Raw genomic sequence first — 13,811 nt, forward strand, 5'->3', positions numbered from 1 at the left:
GAGGAGAATGAGGCTGGTCGGTGCCATTGACACTGGGATTAAATGGTAAACGGTGCCATTTATATAGCGCCTTTATCCAAGGTGCTTTACATATGCACACACACACACACACACATTCATACACTGATTGCGGTGGAAGCCATGCAAGGTACCAACCTGCACATCGGGAGCAATTTTGCCCAAGGACCTGCTCTACCTCCTGAGCCACAGTCGCCACAGTCGGGATGTATGGAGGATGGAGAGGACTGGAGACCCCCCTGGAGGGCTCATCTGAGGACCAACTAAAAGAGGACTGCTCTATCTCTCTCTATCCATTGGTGGGTTCCAAACTTTGACCCTGCTGGCCGCCATCCCTTCTTCTACAACTGAAGTAGAAGACAGCTCAAGGTACGAACCCCTTTTCCCCATCTTTGCTGCTGCTGCTTGTGTTGTAAGCAAATGAAGCTGTGTGTACACTTCAAGCTGTTTTAGGACGCAATGATTGGGTGGCAATTAATGAAACATGTTCAGTCAGTGACTGTTTGTCTCTGGGATTGGATGCTGCAGTCTGTGTTGTGTTTCTGCTCTGGGATTGGACGCTGCAGTCTGTGTTGTATCTGCTCTGGGATTGGGTGGATGCTGCAGTCTGTGTTGTGTCTGCTCTGGGATTGGGAGGATGCTGCAGTCTGTGTTGTGTCTGCTCTGGGATTGGGTGGATGCTGCAGTCTGTGTTGTGTTGTGTTTGCCACTGAACAAACTGAGTTGTTGTAACAGAGAATAGTATTATCATGTGGATCTTGGCCACTTCAATTAGCCTTTTAAGTTCAAGCTAGAGGTTTTGGGCTTTCACATGACGACAGCCATCATTTAAAAATGAAGACTGCTGTTCATCTACACTACAGTTAGTAGATAGTTAGTTATTGTTACTAAGTGTGCGGCTGCTTTGTTGTGGGTGTGTTGAAGATTGTGTGTTGTGATGGCTATTGTTTAATGACTGGCTTGACGGCAAAACTTATCTCTATGTACTGGTCAATTCCTCATGGCCCGCCGTGGCCATAATTTTTTTTTTTCTTTCTTTTCTTGCTCTCGCTCTCTCTCTGGTTGGTTCATATGACGCTGGCTTGTGTCAACACCTCTGTCAATGTAGGCCTTTTCTTAAGTCCTGCCAAGCATGTAGCCTCATCCTTCTCTCTCTCTCTCTCTCTCTCTCTGCATGTAGCCTCATCTCTGTCTGTCTGTCTGTCTGTCTGTGTGTGACTCTCTCTCACTCTCTCTCTCTCTCTCTCTCTCTCTCTCTCTCTCTCGTATGTGTAGGACATGTTAGTGAATGATGCGTGGGTTCATACATGTCCAAGCACCCAATTATGTGTGCCAATTAATCATAAACTTAAATTTGTAATCGTTACAGCCCTACCATTTGGTGTAAGAGTGTGTGTCCTTATTATGGAGAGAAAGTGTGGGTACCTGAGGAATAAAAAATAACATACAAAAAATAGCGGCAATACAAAATGCCATCCTACAATATTTAATACAACAATTAAGTTTCGAAATACATACATTTAAACCCATGTCCTACTTTCCTTTTTAAATAATGCTTTATTTAAATTATTCATGGAACTCCTATTCCATTGAGTTTGGCAGTACAGTAGTAAGGAATTGCAATACACACACAGAGTGTTGGTATCAGTTTTTCTGTCTTGATTCCAGGGTTCTCTGTCTTTTCAGTTCAGTTACTATTTGTATGAAGACCACCTCTCCAGAGATGGCCCTCCTGATCACTCCTGGTGTTCCAGATCTTATTGACCACAGTGCAAACCACAGCCCAATAAAAGTCTTGTTCCATAGCAGACATGTTTTTCATCAAAGACTCCATACAATACTGCATTATAAGTAACGTTAATGTTAAAAACCGATCTGTGGCATTTTCCCCCATACATCTCTAGACCTCTGACAGTCCACTAGCAGGTTCTCTATGGTTTCATCTGGGTTACAGTTTGCATCCGGGCATTTAACAGTTTTTACAGTTTTTACAAAACAACTCCATTTGACCACCTCCCTTACTCCCTTAATGACATCCCTCTTTTTTATGGATATACTTTTACTACCAATGTTCTTTAAACATACCGGTACCTTTTTCATCTAGATTTTTTTTCCTAACCATTATAAGCTCATTTACATGCAATTTGTTTAATTTTATAAGACATGTTCATCTCACCCATGCACCACCATGTTTATTGTAGGTCAACATCAATGCAATTAGCTCTCTCCATCAGTAGAGGGAGACAAACCAACATAAAACGTATGGCATGTATTTTAAGCATGGGGAAGGTATTGTGCAAGCTTTGTATTTATTTTAGTTTAATGTAAAATAGTATGCTTGCATTGCATATACAGTACTGCACTGTACGCGTGTGTGTGTGTGTGTGTGTGTGTGTGTGTGTGTGTGTGTGTGTGTGTGTGTGTGTGTGTGTGTGTGTGTGTGTGTGTGTGTGTGTGTGGATCTGCAATTTTTTTTTATACATTTGAGAACTTGGAATGAGACATTCTGCATAAAGAGTAGCCTATACTTTCGGTACTTTAAGTACATTTTGATGCCAATACTTTTGTAAGTACATTTTTAATTCCGGACTTTTACTTGTAACAAAGTAGTTCTGTATTGCAGTATTACTGTACTAAAGAAAATTGAGTACTTTTTCCACCACTGCTGCTCCAGACCAATTGAGAGGCACATGGATGTTTGCCCTGTACCCCCCCCCACACACACACACACACACACACACCCCCTGCATGGTGAAATGAAATGGGGTCGGGTTCGAGGAGCCGGGCTAGCTATTACACGAGAGGGTGTGCTTTACCGTCATTAATGCACGCCCGCGATTCCGAAAGGAAGTGCAGTAATGACAGTACACCCTAGAATAATATACAATTGTCTTTGTAAATATAACACCACTCATCTGCTGGAAAAAAACAAAGGGCATGCACATTCAAATCTGTGCATGCACAATCAATTTATTGCTACCAGCTTTCGGTCTACTGACCTTCAGTTAGACAGTTACCCTTAAAACTAAGATATTCGCTAAAAATATTATTTTAATGACAGATGTAGCCACTACGACTATGTTTTAATTAGGTGTTCCTATTATACTGTAATTTAAAGGTCCACTGACACGCCCCGAAATTAATATGGGTGGTACAGCACATCACGTGGTCTGACTGAAAACAGTTTGAAACAGGGCTAGAAAGCTGTTTCAACCAATCAGATTGCTTCCTCGAAACGACCCGTAACCCGTATAATACAACATCATCTATTAGTTTGACAACATGGAGTTTGGGTTGCGTTTATTACAGACTGGCTTTTTACCTTATCCACATAATTGGCAATTTCCATGATCCTCAGCTTGGTCTTCTGGTAGTCCTTGTTCTGACGTTTGTACTGCGGCGACAGGAAACACAAGAACAGTAAGACAGTAAGCATTTATGAAGACAGCATTTCCTTGCTGGGGCCGACGGTCTTTTTAAAAGTGGGTAATGAGTTCATCCACCATTAAAGCAGAGTAGAAACGTTCCCTCATTATCCAGACAGATCGAGATCGCATGCACTTATCTCCATGTGGAGCGTGTCCGTCTCATTATTATAGCACTCATTTGCTAGCTGAGCGCCACTCACTATAGAAGGAAATGCATTAGCGTGAATGGGATCATTTGTTCAATATTGTTCCTGTCTTTCCGTTGACGTCACTCAACAGACTGGCTGCATGAGAGCTACTAGCGTCTATCATTATCTTACCAGTGCGCTGTCAGCCACAATGTAGAGCTCCATGTACTTGGTGGTTCCCCAGGTGTTCCGTTTGACCTGGAAGGAAACAAAAGAAAAATGTATTTGAACCCCTGAAATACTTCACCAATATTTCAGGCTGCTGATACTCTCTTATACAGAGAGACTCTCAACAAGGACAAAATATACTGTCACAATATCCAGATGATTAGATACGTATCTACTGTCTGGGACACAACTATTGAAAAGTTAACTTACTAAATTTGGCGCTCATCTGTCCAGGGGTTTGCGAGATAAGCTCAGGACAGACACAACGACTGTCATGGAAAGTTATCTCTTTTGCTTATATATCTTCCTATCATCAGTAATTTGCTAATAATTGATCTGCTGTAATTAAAAGTAATTTAGATGTTGAGGGATCGTTGCCCTGTCGAATCCACACTGTAGAGCAATACCAACCAGGGGCCCCCAGAGGCCCCATGACCACCCGTGGAGCCCTGCTGTACCCTATGACTACATGCACGCTTGTTGATGTGGCCTCAGTCTAGACTAGCAACTGGGTCTGGTGTCTATGACTGCATTTGCACATAATGCCTATGGCTATGGGATTACAGTAATGGATGCTAGTTCAGGGAATTGAAAGAGAGATAGGAGCAGAGCAAGGAGGGGAGGAGAGTGAAACATAAATAAAGATGGTCTTTACATTATGAGAGAGAGAGATCAATGATGGTCTTTCTCTTTACGTTGTGAGAGAGACAGAGCTCCGCTGCCATAATAATAAATAAAAGGACACACCCTCCTCATAATTCTGCTGACTTTTCAGGTGACAGTTTCAGAAGCTAACTACTGTAGGAACCGCCTTTTTCTAGTTATTTAGCTCAGTGATTAGCTCAGTAACCGTGCGTGCGCACGCATGTGTGTGTGAGAGAGAGCCAGAGAGAGAGTTCGATATTAACACGTGGTTCCTCTTGTGACCTGTAGGTTGATAATTGTTCATGAGTGGCTGCATGGAGCTTCACGTATCCAGACTAATTGTAGGAATGTTCTCTGTAATCACACTTTTCCACAACAAGCCTGTAAAATTACCCTGCTGCAAAATGCTGCACTCAAATACGTGCTAAGGACAGGACACATTGACCCGGGCACCGCTCGACCCCGACACGCGGACATCTCTTTGCATCATGCATGTGCTTCAAACTTTGAGTATGGAAACTCTGCACAAACTCACGTTTGTCTGCTGTACGTTCTACGCGTTACAGAACACCAGCGTATTTCTGACCCAGATTCGAGGCCCAAATGCACCTGGCCGACCGTCAGCTGATAACGGTGGAGGGTCTGGTCTGGAGCAGTGCAGGCTGGGAGGATCCACTTGAATAGAGGGAAATGGTTTAAAATCAGCACACGTACTGTAGGCTGCACAATTGCTGATAATGATGTTATCAAAGGTAAATAGGCTCGGTATTTATAGTACGCCCCCCCCATCCGGCCATTACATTGGCCCGGGGGCACAGCCCGATGAAAGAGAAAACATAGGAGAAAACAAAGACGACATCAAGAACTAGACTAGGACATCAAGAAACTCAAATATGCAAAATATCGGCTGCTACATCAATCGAGCTGTACACAGTTTCGTACCAACGGATTATGAAACCAAAAGCTTCTCTGTGAGGCTATTCTTACCAGCTTCACCTGCAATCATGTGTGTCACACTGGTACATGAAGCACCTGCTTTACGGCATTAAATGCACAACATGAATCACATGAGTCATGAACTTGTACATATACTGTACACAGCTGCTAAGTGAAGATGAAATACTAAAGCCTGAATGTCACAGTCCACTGTGACTGTTCCAGTACCATGCAATTCCCTCAAGACATTTACACTTGTTTTAGCTGAGTCATTATAGCATCAAGTCCCAAAAGACATTTACACTTGTTTTTGCATGGGTTCCTTGCACAACCTTCTAACTTTCAACACTTGTTGTAACTTCATGTCGATTTATCATACAACAACAGCTGTGGGTGCGGCTTCAGTTCAGGTGGATCACTACCCATCAGGCCATCACCACCCACCAGGCAAACCAGGCATACTTAATGAGCTGGTGGGATCAAAACTACATTTTAACAAATACTGTACACTTTCTTTCGAAACAATTCTTCACTATATGTTGTGGAACACACCCACCTCTATACTTTAGAGTTTAGACTGACTATAGGTGGCTGTCAAGTATAATAAGACAATGGTGCTCGACCAGAGAACAACACACCAACACACCAGAACATTGCCTGGCAATCTCTCAGCCCTGCATTCATTTCATATAGTGTACTTTCTCATGTTTTCTCATTTCATCAGAACTCCCATCATGGTTTGATGTTGTGAAGTAAACCCTGGAGAAAGCACTACGTGCATGTGGAGCTTTAATTGTGTTTGAGTCTTGGAGAGAGAACCAAAAGAGTCTGACACTATGGTCTTTGTGCTTTGAAACAATACCAACAGCCTTTTGTAAGTGAACCATTTTGAATAATTATAAAATGTTAGCCTTTAATCCGCGTTGGCTGACTCTAACACTATAAGCACTGCAGGCATCCAAAACAAACAAATAAACATCATTGGAGTGCATTCAGCTTATTTGCATATCTAACCAATCTGCTCTAAATGGCTGTCAAATGATCTCATTACAAATGTAGTCACTGGAGTTCAATTTGAACATCAGCCAATTGTCTGGAACTAATGTTGTAGCGTAAAGCAGCAAGTCAACAATCCAATACAGGTTATAGATTAGTGCTCAAAAGTCATTATGTTTACCCTTTAAATGGTAAAACAAAAACAAGTGAAAGAAAAGGTAATTATATGTAACAATTCCAAAACATGCTGATGAACCCCGACTTGTGGCTCATGTTAATTATAATTATAATACATTTCTTTCAAAACAAAGCTTCACAGCTGGCAGAATCTTTGAGAAGTCTTTGCGTCGGACACATTTGTCCATGACCAGTATACTGTACTACTGACACATTGATGACCCCTCACCCCTGGCAGGCACGCACGCACACACACACACACACACACACACACACACACACACACACACACACACACGCGTGTTTCCTCTATGTAAAGAGTAACATCTCGTGCATATGTCTGTCTGTCTGTTACCATGGCAACCAGTGATAATGACTTGATGTCAAACTGTGGTTGGAGGCCCAGTGGAACATGCAGAACCTCTGATGAAAACAGTCAAAACCTCACTGATATTCTACTTGTTTCTTTACTTCTGTTCCTCCATCACCCATGGATGGCGTATGTACTGTACTGTATGTAGCTTAAATGCTATCCATACAACCATTTTAATTTGCTGCTGCTCTGAGGGCAGCAGGCAGCTTAAAGGTATATTCAGTGATTTCACTTAATTCAAATTTCACTTATTATTATTATTAGCTAAATGAAATTAGCACCTTTCTAAGTTAGTTAGCTAGCCAAACTTAACTTAATGAAAGTAGCACTTGCTAAATTTACTTCTAGCAAAGGTTAACATTAATGTTGAAAGGTGTACCTTATCAGAGCAGTAGTTTCAGGAATTGATGCAAATTCAGAAGCGAAGAATTCAGTAGGAGTAGGAGTAGGAGTAGGAGCAGAGAGCAGGTTTGGAAGCTGGAGCAGAGTTATGCTGGCCAATGGTGAGGGCCAATTAAATTGAATGCTGCCCTCAGAACACATCCCAGCCTGCATCAGTTCTGTTGTGGAAGCCTGGGTGAAAGTCTGAGGGCCGTAAGGTTACAACCCAGGTTCAGGACCTTTGTGTGTCACTGAGTTACTAAACAACAGAGGAACCAAGCACCAACAGACAAATGGAAGATGGACATGAAAAGATGAGCCTAATTTCCATCTGGTCCCGGGGACCCTATTATATATCCATTGCAGGGACTATCATAATGGAACATAATCCAGCTTCCATATCCATTTTACTGCAGACAATTTGCTCCATTGTAATAAAAAACAGATTGTCTTGGTCCGCAGTCGACTAAAGTGAATGCAAATTAGAAATCGTAATCGCTGATTGATTTCTGTAGCACGTCAAGTTCTCTCAGGGTTTTAAGGGGATGTATATAGAAGGGTTTTTTTTGTGTGATTGTAAGTCATTTCTTTATTATTCGATAAAACAAAGAGAGGTAGATGAGAGGGAGAGGATAGTGAGACAAGGAATGGAAGTTACGATTATCTGCTGGCACGCACACACACACACACACACACACACACACACACACACACACACACACACACAGGACACCAGGGGTGTGTTAACTCCAGTGAGATCAGAGTGGATGTGAGGAGTGACATTTGGGAAGGAAACCGCTGACATTTATTTGGAGGAAGGTGGTTTTCTCCTGACAGCACACCAAACATCATGAATAATTTGAGTACTAGACCTGTGGCTCTTCGACGAGAGAGAGAGAGCAGTGACAGAAGACAAAGAAAAAAGGAATGAAAAGAAAAACATTTAAATGCAAATTATACTACTGTATCTGATGGTGAAAACAAGCTGCATCAAAATGGGGAAGGAACCTGCAGTGGCACACAGAGTAATGAGGGTAATTAATTCCTCTCATACCAATGTCGAGATATTTCACTTTCATTTTTATGGCTTATGTTTTATTGTGTAATAATAATGATGTGTAACATAATGTATGCCTCTACACGCACGTACGCACGCACGCCAATTTCTCCACTGTCTGCCCCTGTCATTTCCTACAGTGTGGGTGATGAACACAGTCTTCTAAAGAACTGTGTTGTGGCAGCCATGTGTTTTGTACACTGTCTGTCTGTTAATCACTGAACACCTGTGGTTGCCCCATGTGTGTCACACAGAAAGACAGAACTCAGTGCAGGTTAAATCACACCACTAATCTGGGTCCATCAAACTCTTGTTTGTGACCTCTTCACCCACATCAAGTTGTGAGCTCTGTGAAGACACATCTCACTCTGACATCCACTAGTACTCATTAAAAATAAAGGGGGTTAGATGGATGTTACAACAGTATCGTCTGCACACAAACACACAGTGTTTTGTAGTAGTTGTTTTGCACCAACCTATACCATGCTTTTTTAAATGTTAATCAATACAAATTGACAACACAAAGAATTAACTAGTGACTGCATGTGAATGGATCTTACACACTGGCTTGACTTTTCAAAGGCAAAATGTCACGACCAAAATAGATTCCCCGGAAATCTCATTAAGCCAGTTTTGTTTACTCTGATGCTGGTTGTCTCCAGTGAATCACTTTGACCTTGTGCATAATTGTTCCTTTCCTTTGTTTACTGGGAAACAGAGTGGCTGTGGACAGGCAGCAGACAGAGTGCATCCCTGCTTTAACCAGCATTGGTTTCACATGAGGCGATGATTAGACTTTAATGGAGAAGCAGTCAGTGCCAGTCACACTGTCTCCATGTTCTCTCTGTTTCTGTCCATCCTGGATGAATTGGTATCTGTTTCTTTCTATCATGGATGACATGGTATCTCTCCACTGGCTGACAGCCATGGTCATACGATACGTATACAATATACAGTATACATCCATAAGTCTGCATTTTCATCCAACCTCAGGAATGCCTCGAGGGAATTTCAGGACATTTAGAACAAATACATTATGAATGTGTGGGGGCTGGGGGAGAGAGCAAAAAGAAACAACTGTATTAGAAAAAGGTATATAGAATATAAAAGCAAAAACACTAAAAGTGACAATTAGATTAGAAAGACGATCAAAAGTTAAAGGTAATACTGTACATGTATTATATAAACCACAACTGGTTGGCAGAGACATACAACCACAAGGCAGTATTTCTAGTTTTGTGTTTTTCTTTGTTCTATATTTGGAATTCATGCTGTACTTTTCTGTGTGTCTGCATGGAGGCTTTTGAAAAGGCGGGCTTTTGGAGTCCTGCTGGTGGCTGACAGGATTTTATGGGGTGGCTTTGGAGCTGCAGATTACAGTTGCCGGGAGGGGCAGTTTGTCCAAGTCCAGGTTTCTGCTGCCTGTGTTCCTTGTTTGAGCCTACTAGTTTGTGGAGGAGCACTGCAGGTCTGTGTTAAAGTCACACTTTGACATTTCTGGGTCCCCTTCGTCTCACACAGTAAACATTGCATTGGTAGAATTGCTGTTGATATGTCATGATTGATTAAGCTGTCTCCTTTGTCCTTTTCCAGGCGAAGAAGCATACTCCTATAGTCTCTTTCGTGTGATTGAACTTCCCACCCTATCTCTAAAGGCTCATTCATAGTCTGGATATGGATTCGGTGTTGAGGTGAACACTGCTCCGGTGGTGAGCTGACCACCGGAGCTGAAATAACGTTGAGCGGTGGTGAGTAAAAACAGAGAGAAGGCCTGGAGCGGTGGTTTGCTCTTCACCGCGGCTCGTGACGTCATGTTGTACAGTAGTTCAGTGGTCACCTTACCACCAAAAATCCAGACTATGTATGAGCCTTTAGGAAGATACCAGCCACCCGTCGAAGAAAACTCATTTTGGCCACTTGTATTCGCGATCTTATTCTTTCGGTCAGGGAATCCATGGATGTAAATGACAGGACTGTGAGTTAAATTCAGTCCATTTTGCTTTGATACAATGAATACACCATCACGTACAGAGCACAGCTGTAAGCTCACACGCAGTCACACGCCTAAATCGAATTAAGATTGAGACTATAATAAGTCATTTTATTTTAGTTAATGGGACTGAATTGAACATTTTGCAAACATCCTCATCTGTGGTGTTAGAAAAATAGCTCATTGCTTAACAAGGAGGCTACAAGCAACAAGGCGTGCCACGTAATTGAACATTTGCCGTCCCCTGAACCGGTCGTTTTGTGACATTACACAAGAGGGGGCGGCGAGGGACCGTTCATCATATCAGTTCCACAGAGCAGAGTGCCGGTTGGAGCTGAAACCGAGGTGATAAGCATGAGAAACAAATCATAGCAGACAGCTGGTAGTGGTCCCCGTAGCTACATTAGAACATGCAGAGACATTATTTTGTATATCGTTTATAAGAGGAATGCTCACTGGTGATTATGGTGTTTTAGTGTACAGGACAGAGGATGAATTAAGCGCTTGTGTAGACTGTGGAAAATATCAGGCCAACCCAGGGACATCTGGAAAAACACTGCTAGCGTCCATGATTAATAACTACAGCAGACAACTTGACTCAATCAGGGAAACAGATGAATACCTCAAGGAACCAGTGGGGAGAAAAACATGACTCCCGAAATTATGTACCTGACAAGCAACACATGGTTGCACAGGGGAACTTGAGGAAAAAAATGCATGAATTTGTTTAAAACATTTACTGCATGTTGTCGTGTTATCATTAGGGTGAATTAGGTGTCCCATGTGGTGCATCTTTCCAACCACGTCAGCAACAGGTTAAGAATGGGAACACAGAGAAAAGGTTTTAATTTGTGAGAAAACAGCCGGGACAAAATTGCCGTGTTGACATTTTTTGCCCCTAAATCCTTCCCACTGGCAGTGTTGTCTCAATATGCCAGTATTCACTCATTAAATGTCGTTGCAGTCACCACCTCCTGGTGCCAACAGATAAACAAACTCCCTGGATGGGCAATCAGAAGGCTGTCCTCACAAGCAAATATAAATGAGCTTCAAAACCAGCCACAACCTGACAGCTTAATGGTCACATTGCCATGAGACCCCAACTAACGTTAATTGGTCTTATATATGACTGTCTGTCTGTATGTATACACGTATACTTGCCTGTTGATGTGTCAACACATCAAACTGAGAATGTAAGAGTCAGTGGCACTGTCCGAGGTGCTGAACTCTGTCATCACGGTGCTGGGAATGGGTTTATCTTTAAACTCTCACCTGATCGGTCATCGGGGGTATTTAAGCGAGCATGTATTATCGATTTCCTGACCAGGATTTTTTTTGCTCCTCCGGGACAACCCGTGTGTGTGTGTGTGTGTGTGTGTGTGTGTGTGTGTGTGTGTGTGTGTGTGTGTGTGTGTGTGTGTGTGTGTGTGTGTGTGTGTGTGTGTGTGTGTGTGTGTGTGTGTGTGAGTGTGCGCGTGCGAAGCTGAAACGTTTTGTTGCTGTCTTTCATTGAGATTTTCATTAACAATTCTTCTTTGCTGTAATTTTACTATTTTTATTTGTCTGTTTTATTTAGTACTTTTTTAGTACTTAGTTTTAATGTCTTTATTTTGCTGCCTTGTACGTTGTATGAATGTTGTCATGGTCACGTCCTGAGCACCTCCCTGTTTGCTCATGATTTTCCTCTCCTCTCCCATGTCCTGCTCCTGACTCTGATTGCCCTGAGTGCCATCACCTGTGGGGACCAGCTGAGCCAGGTTGGGTGATGAGCTCCACCTCTGCCCCAGAATTTCCAGAACGGCCTGTTATAGCGCTACCAGGAGGCAGATTTTTTTAAAACATCCTTTTTTATATTACTCCTCCAGATTCTGTGCAGAAATCCTGAAAATCGTTACACACTATCTCTATAGTCATGTCAGTGTTCAAGATGGATATGTCTGATATTTCATATTCCATCCTAATTAAATCATCAACGCAGCGTGCAATTTATGTGAAATTTAAGTGAAATCTTTCACTGACTTTCCTACTAAGCTGAGGAATATATCCCACCTTTTTCACATTGGCCTGTTATAGCGCCACCGCCACCAACAGGTGGATTTTTGCACATCCAATTGCCATCAAAGGTGTAAGAACAAATGGCACCCTTTTCACATTGGCCTATTATAGCGCCACCAGGAGGCCACAGCCTGACCTGGCCTGGTGGAGACCTGTGCCCCGAGGGGCAGTTTTTCTAGTTTGAGTTCTGAGTTTTTCCTGCACTTGAGTCCTAACACCTGCAAACACTCAACCTTCATCTCCTCTTCAGATGTCTTTATAAAGAGCTTTTGTTCCTCAATGTATCTGTAGAAGACATAGTCAACCTTAATGAACTGAATACACAGGACCACATGTGGTTCCTGTTATCATCTCTTACTGTGTAGGTTGATCAGCTCTGAAGCAGAGCATTGTGTTCTCACAGAGCTGGGCTTCAAGCTGCCAGTATTCCTTCCTTGGAGCTGAGCTGACATTTCCGAGCTGGATTAAGTGCAGATTTACGGAGCAACGCTCGTTATTGATTTTAACAGCAATTAGAGTGGAGATGCCATGGGGCTACAGCCCACTTCAAACCACGAAGTTCCATGATGTAGAAACATAAATGGATGGGAAGCTAGACGACAGGACTGGGTGCCAGGAGGAGGAGGGTGCTTATAAAGGAGAATGTCGGACCATGCAGTGCTTTGTCGTGCCCGGGGAGCGTGGAAATTTGATGCTTCACCCTTTTGTCGCCCCTTTACCACCCTTTGCTTCTAAATTCCAGCACTCTTGTGGCGATAGTTTTTTATTCTTTCACTTTCTCCCCTTAGTTCTCCCCAAGGTTGGGGAGAATCCAACAACTAGTGGTAGAGTAAAAAAAACACAACAGGGTAGGTACCCTCACAAAGAACATGCAGTAATCCTGGTCTCTAAACTACCTCCCCCTGGCCAGCCGGGGCGCCTGATGGAGAGGAAAGGAACTGGTTGGAATTACGTGTTCCTTCCACGCGCTACGTCCAACCAGGGAAACTCCCCCCTGTCAGGGAGCAACTTGGACACAACTTGGACACATGTATGAAGGAAGCATTCAAGTCCGTTGCTCTCCCCAGGTTGGCGGAGGGTACACACCCAGGATCACAGATAATTGACACAGGGGTGAAAAAAGGGTTACAAAATCGTGGGATAAAAAATAAAAAAAACACAACATTCAGAGCAGACTGCAGCTCAGAGCATTCACACTGGTTCTGAGGCCCGTTCGCCTTGTCACAGAAGCCCTTTTGGGACAAATAATGGTGCAACGACTTTGGTCATTATGAAATGTTTAGGTGAATAGACGTTCTACAAGCTCACAACATGGCGCGAAGCGGCACACTGTGAACTGGTAGATCGTCTATTTTCACTAGTTTACCCGCAGGCAAATGTCCAAGTTCTCTTTTGGGTC

This window comes from Protomyctophum bolini, assembly GCF_963924005.1.
Source record: "Protomyctophum bolini genome assembly, chromosome: 20".
Taxonomy (NCBI): Eukaryota; Metazoa; Chordata; class Actinopteri; order Myctophiformes; family Myctophidae; genus Protomyctophum; species Protomyctophum bolini.